Source organism: Balaenoptera musculus, chromosome 2 (assembly GCF_009873245.2).
Source record: "Balaenoptera musculus isolate JJ_BM4_2016_0621 chromosome 2, mBalMus1.pri.v3, whole genome shotgun sequence".
Classification (NCBI taxonomy): Eukaryota; Metazoa; Chordata; class Mammalia; order Artiodactyla; family Balaenopteridae; genus Balaenoptera; species Balaenoptera musculus.
The window spans coordinates 44,707,206-44,714,052 of record NC_045786.1 but is presented as its reverse complement, the minus strand read 5'-3'; positions in this window follow the sequence as shown (position 1 = coordinate 44,714,052).

The following is a 6,847-nucleotide window of genomic DNA, read 5'->3' as shown; positions in this document are numbered from 1 at the left end:
ATTTAGCTCTAGTAGTTTTCAGGTAACATCTTTAGGATTTTCTATGTATAGTATCATGTCATCTGCAAACAGTAACAGTTTTACTTCTTTTCCAATTTGTTTTCCTTTTATTTCTTTTTCTTCTCTGATTGCTGTGGCTAAAACTTCCAAAATGATGTTGAATAATAGTGGTGAGAGTGGACACCCTTGTTTTGTTCCTGATCTTAGAGGAAATGCTTTCAGTTTTTCACCATTGAGAATGATGTTGGCTGTGGGTTTGTCATATATGGCTTTTATTATGTTGAGGTCGGTTCCTTCTTTGCCCACTTTCTGGAGAGTTTTTATCATAAATGGGTGTTGAATTTTGTCATAAGATTTTTCTGCATCTACTGAGATTATCATATAGTTTTTTCCTTCAGTTTGTTAATATGGTGTATCACATTGATTGATTTGCATATATTGAAGAATCCTTGCATTCCTGGGATAAACCCCACTTGATCATGGTGATGATCCTTTTAATGTGCTGTTGGATTCTGTTTGCTAATATTTTGTTGAGGATTTTTGCATCTATGTCCATCAGTGATATTGTCCTTTAATTTTCTTTGTCTGGTTTTGGTATCAGGGTGATGTTGGCCTCGTAGAATGAGTTTGACAGTGTTCCTCCCTCTGCTATATTTTGGAAGAGTTTAAGAAGGATAGGTGTTAGCTCTTCTCTAAATGTTTGGTAGAATTCACCTGTGAAACCATCTGGTCCTGGGCTTTTGTTTGTTGGAAGATTTTTAATCACAGTTTCAATTTCAGTGCTTGTGATTGGTCAGTTCATATTTTCTATTTCTTCCTGGTTCAGTCTTGGAAGGTTGTACTTTTCTAAGAATTTGTCCATTTCTTCCAGGTTGTCCATTTTATTGGCATATAGTTGCTTGTAGTAGTCTCTCATGATCCTTTGTATTTCTGCAGTGTCAGTTGTTACTTTTCCTTTTTCGTTTTTAATTCTGTTGATTTGAGTCTTCTCCCAAAGAACCAGCTTTTAGTTTTATTGATCTTTGCTATTGTTTCCTTCATTTCTTTTTCATTTATTTTTGATGTGATCTTTATGATTTCTTTCATTCTTCTAACTTTGGGGTTTTTTTGTTCTTTTCTCTAATTGCTTTAGGTGTAAGATTAGGTTGTTTATTTGAGATGTTTCTTGTTTCTTGAGGTAGGATTGTATTGCTATAAACTTCCCTCTTAGAACTGCTTTGCTGCATCCTATAGGTTTTGGGTCATCATGTTTTCATTGTTATTTGTTTCTAGGTATTTTTTGATTTCCTCAGTGATCTCTTGGTTGTTTAATATCGTATTGTTTAACCTCCATGTGTTTGTATTTTTTACAGTTTTTTTTCCTGTAAGTGACCTCTGGTCTCATAGTGCTGTGGTCAGAGAAGATCTTGATACGATTTCAATTTTCTTAAATTTACCAAGGCTTGATGTGACCTATCCTGTAGAATGTTCTGTGTGCACTTGAAAAGAAAGTGTATTCTGTTGTTTTTGGCTGGAATGTCCTATAAATATCAATTAAATCCATCTGGTCTAATGTGTCATTTGAAGCTTGTGTTTCCTTATTTATTTTCTGTTTGGGTGATCTGTCCATTTGTGTAAGTGGGCTGTTAAAGTCTCCCACTATTATTGTGTTACTGTTGATTTCCCCTTCTATGGCTGTTAGCATTTTCCTTATGTATTAAGGTCCTCCTATGTTGGGTGCATAGATATTTACAATTGTTATATCTTCTTGGATTGATCTCTTGATCATTATATAGTGTCCTTCCTTGTCTCTTGTAATAGTCCTTATTTTAAGGTCTATTTTGTCTGATGAGTATTGCTACTCCAGCTTTCTTTGGGTTTCCATTTTCATGGATTATCTTTTTCCATCCCCTCACTTTCAGTCTGTACGTGTCCCTAGGTCTGAAATGGGTCTCCTGTAGACCACATATATACAGGTCTTGTTTTTGTAACCATTCAGTCAGTCTGTGTCTTTTGGTTGGGGCATTTAATCCATTTACATTTAAGGTAATTATAGATATGTATGTTCCTATTACCATTTTCTTAATTTTGTGGGGTTTGTTTTTGTAAATCTTTTCTTTCTCTTGTGTTTCCTGCTTAGAGAAGTTCCTTTGGCATTTGTTGTAAAGCTGATTTGGTGGTGCTGAATTCTCTTAACTTTTGCTTATCTGTAAAGTTTCTGATTTCTCTGTCAAATCTAAATGAGATCCTTGCTGGGTAGAGTAATCTTGGTTGTAGGTTTTTTCCTTTCATCATTTTAAATTTATCTTGCCACTCCCTTCTGGCCTGTAGAGCTTCTGCTGATAGATCAGCTGTTAACCTTACGGGAATTCCCTTGTATGTTATTTATTGCTTTTCCCTTGCTGCTTTTAATATTTTTTCTTCCTGTTTAATTTTTGTTAGTTTGATTAATATGTGTTTTGGCATGTTTCTCCTTGGGTTTAGCCAGTATGGGACTCTCTGTGCTTCCTGGACTTGACTGACTATTTCCTTTCCCATGTTGGTAAGTTTTCAACTATAATCTCTTCAAATATTTTCTCAGACCCTTTCTATTTTTCTTCTTCCTCTGGGATGCCTCTAATTCGAATGTTGGTGTACTTAATGTTGTCCCAAAGGTCTCTGAGACTGTCCTCCATTCTTTTCATTCTTTTTCCTTTATTCTGCTCTGTGGCAGTTATTTCCACCAGAATGGTCAACTTCTTATCATGGTCCATATCCAAAAATGGTACATATACAAACCCAGTTGCGGGCTCTACTCCAGAGTCTTTCAGGGATTCAGGCTGTTGGAGGGACTGTCATTTTTTGATCAGAGAGACAAAGATGAAATTGTTGCCCCAGAAGGGATAGAGAGTTTTGGGAGATCTTGCCCCAGCACAAACTGTTTTGAATCAAAAGGAGCACACACCATCTACTCATAGCCCATTATCGGAACTCATCACAGGACTCCAAGGCAAAGGAGATCAGAGAAACATCACCATCCCATGCACCAGAAGAGAAATCAGAGTGGATATGGCTGTACACTTGAAGTGTCTACCACAGTGTGCATAGCTTAGTGAAGTGTAAACATCAGTCAGTCCAATCTAGAGCATAAAAGCATGAAGATGGCAAGATGGCACTGGATGATGTTATCAGTAATTTACACATTGACAAGAACCACTGAAGAGATGCATTTTTAGGTGAGGAAAAGAACCTGAGATTGAGGAATTGGGCACAGAACTGATACATTAGAAGTACAGAAAACAAGCTTGCTTAGCCGCCCATTTTTTTTCTAGCAGTGTCCTGTGCTTTGATATATATCTCAGGTGAATAAAATGAAATCAAATGTCACCTAACAAAGGCCAGACAGCTGCTCAGAGTAATCTCACCACTGTCCAAAATCTAAAGATCAGAAAGACTTTGTTGGAACACTAAGAGTGTCTCCGTCTCTCAGGAACAAGGTCATATTTAAACAGAATTCCAACATATTAATTTAAGATGGAAACACTGCCATTCTCAGATAGGACTCACAAACTCACACTCTTATTACAAGAAGAAAATACAAATGGAAAATCACTGTTACCTGGTAAATAGGAAATTAAAACAAGGAATGTCTGCTGATCTCAAGAATTGCTTCTCAGGTAAGAAGGCTTGAGGCATTCTCATATATTGTAGGAATAATTTGACCAAGGAGAACATGAGACATAAGTCTACTTAGCCAAGACCAGCTATCTAATGGTACAGACATAAAGCTGTCCAAGACCTGGTACTCTTATTTTACACTTTCATGACTAAACCATCTATTTTCCATGGGCTTTCTCCAAATAGAGTAAGCACAAGTAATGAGATTTCAGATGGCTGAATTGCATTTACTTCCATTCCACACTGCCTCTCTGAGATGACTTCCAGAAAGCCTTAATTACAATTTTAGATATTCCCACATCCTTTCAGCACATATTCACTCAGAGTATTACACATCTCCTCGTTTATGATATGTAGATTTTTGCCATTGTAATTCTCAGAGGGCTCTTATATTTATTAGTCCTCAGGAACACCTCTCTGTGACCCCCATAAAATAAAATTTGTCCAATTTGGATTAATGCACTGACTTTATTTTCTATGGCAAATTATGTTGCATTTGGATTAACGTTTTGATACTCAGACTAGAAAAGGAAAATTGAAAATTAGTCCTAATAATTCTAGACTGTATGAAAGATCAAATGAAGCTAATGATCAGCGTTTTACTAAAAAATAAAATTAATTAAGATGGCTTTACCTTTCATGTTTTTTCTTCAGATTTTCACTGAAAGGTATTAAGATTTTATCTGCATAGAACAAATTTACCAAATGTTTCATTGGAAACATCTATAAGACATATATCTATGAGCATTAAAACTATATATTTATGGAGACAAATGTGATACTAATGAGAAGTTTTCAACATGATGCTGAGAGCAGGTCAGCATAATCCCCCATTGCATTGGCTCTGGGTAGGTTTGGAATGACAGTTCTACCAAGGACAATTAGACTTGGTAGCATTCATAAGTAAAACAGAGAGTTTATTATACTGCATGATTCCAAAAATGATAGCCTCCCTATAAAAAAAATACACCCTTGGCTGAAGTGCAAACATACCTAACATTCCACTCAATATTTGTGGACGATTAGATTTGAAGGTCCCACTCTCAAATTTTAGGGATAAACACTGCCCTTTTAGCTCTTTAAATTTAAAAATTCAAATGATATCAAGACTGGTAGCAAATCAAGACAATAGTTTTCTAATGTCAGTCAGTGAACACCTAGAACGAGAAAACTTAAGTAGCATGAAGTTATTAATTACCTCAGGAAATGTAACAAATGCAATCCAGAAGGGGAAAAATGGCATTAGGAGGAATGAGTCATAAAAAGGAGTAAGGTAGGCTTCATAATATTATTCAGTGTTTGTCCTAAGCAAAATATAACTTTAAACAAGTTTTAAGACCTTTAAGAGAGAAGTTAGGTTTTCATACTTTTTTTAATATTCCCCTCAGGCTCTTGCAGCAGGCTATAAAGATAGAAGGATTCAATAAAGATTTGTTCATTCAATATTTACCACTTTTTTATAGTGTCAACTATATCCTAGTTGCTATACCAGGTTTTAAATGTATATCACAAACAAGAAAGATTCTCTGCTGTCAAAGTGTTTATGGTCTAGGTGGGGTTTCCAAATAATAAAACGTGCCATTAGAATTCACTGTTGATACAAGAGCAAAATACAAAACTCAGTTATATTTCTGTAAACTAACAATAAACACTCTAAAAATAAAATTAAGAAAATTATATTTACAAAATTATAAAAAATACTTAGAAATAAATTTGCCCAAAGAAGTGTAAGACTCATACTCTGAAGATTACAAAATATAGTTGGAAGAAATTAGAGAAGATTTAAATAAATGGGAAGATCAAAATAAATGAAATTAGAGAAGATCTAAATAAACGTTCATGAATCAAAAGACTTAATATTAAGATGGCAGTACTCCTCATATGTATGTACAGATTCAATGTAAGCCCTATCACAGAAGGCTTCTTTGCAGAAATTCACAAGCTGATCCTAAAATTCATTTAGAAATTCAAGGCATGAAAAAAAAAAAAAAAAGAAATTCAAGGTATGCAAAATGGCCAAAACAATCTTGAAAAAGAAAAGCAGAGTTGGAAAACTCACACTTACAGATTTTAAACCTTATTACAAACCTAGAACAATCAAGCAAGTGTAGTAGTGGCATAAGGCAAACATATAGATCAAAGGAACAGAATTGAGAGTCCAGAAATAAAACCTCACATTTATTTAGGAACAATTTAGTTCTGACAAGTTTGCCAAGACAATTCAATGGGGTAAAGAACAGTCTTTTAACAAATAGTGCTGAGACAGCTAGATAGCTACATGCAAAAGAATGATACTGAGCTACATATAAAAAACTTAACTCAAAATTGATCATAGATATAAATATCATATCTAAAACTATAAGATTCTTAGAAGAAAACATAGAAGTAACTCTTCATGACCTTGACCTAGGGAATAAATTCGTAAAGAAAACTCTGTAAGTCCAGGCAACAACAACTATATATATAGTTGGGTTTCATCAATTTTTTAAAATTGTACTTCAGTGGACACCATCAAAAGAGTGAAAATAAAACCCACAGAACAGGAGAATATATCTGAGAATATATTTCAAATTATGTACCTGATAAGGGATTTGTATCTAGAATATAGAAATAACTCCTATAACTCAACAACAGAAAAACAAATGCCCTATTGACAATAGGTAAAAGATCTGAATAGCCACTTCTCCAAACAAGATATACACATGGCCAATAGACATATAAAAAGATACTTATACTACAATGAGATGCCATTTCATACCCAATAAAATAGCTACAATCAAAAAGACAGATAATAACAAATGTTAGTGAAATTGTGGAGAAATTGGAACCTTCATGAATTGCTGGTGGAAATGTAAAACAAGTCAGTCACTTTTAAAAAGCTGTTTGCCAACTTCTGAAAAAGTTAAACATGGAATTACCATATGATCCACTCTTGGCATATACCCAAGAGAACTGAAAACCTATGCCCACTCAAAAACTTACAGATGAATATTCATAGAAGCACTAGACACAATAGGCCAAAAGTGGAAACAGCCTAAATGTTCATCAGCTGATGAATGGATTAACAAAACGCTGTATATCCACAAAATGGAATATTATTCAGCCACAAGAAGGAGTGAAGCTCTGATACATGCACAGTTGAATTTTTAAAACATTACACTAAATGGAAAAAGCTATTCGCAAAGAACCACATATTGTATGATTCCATTTA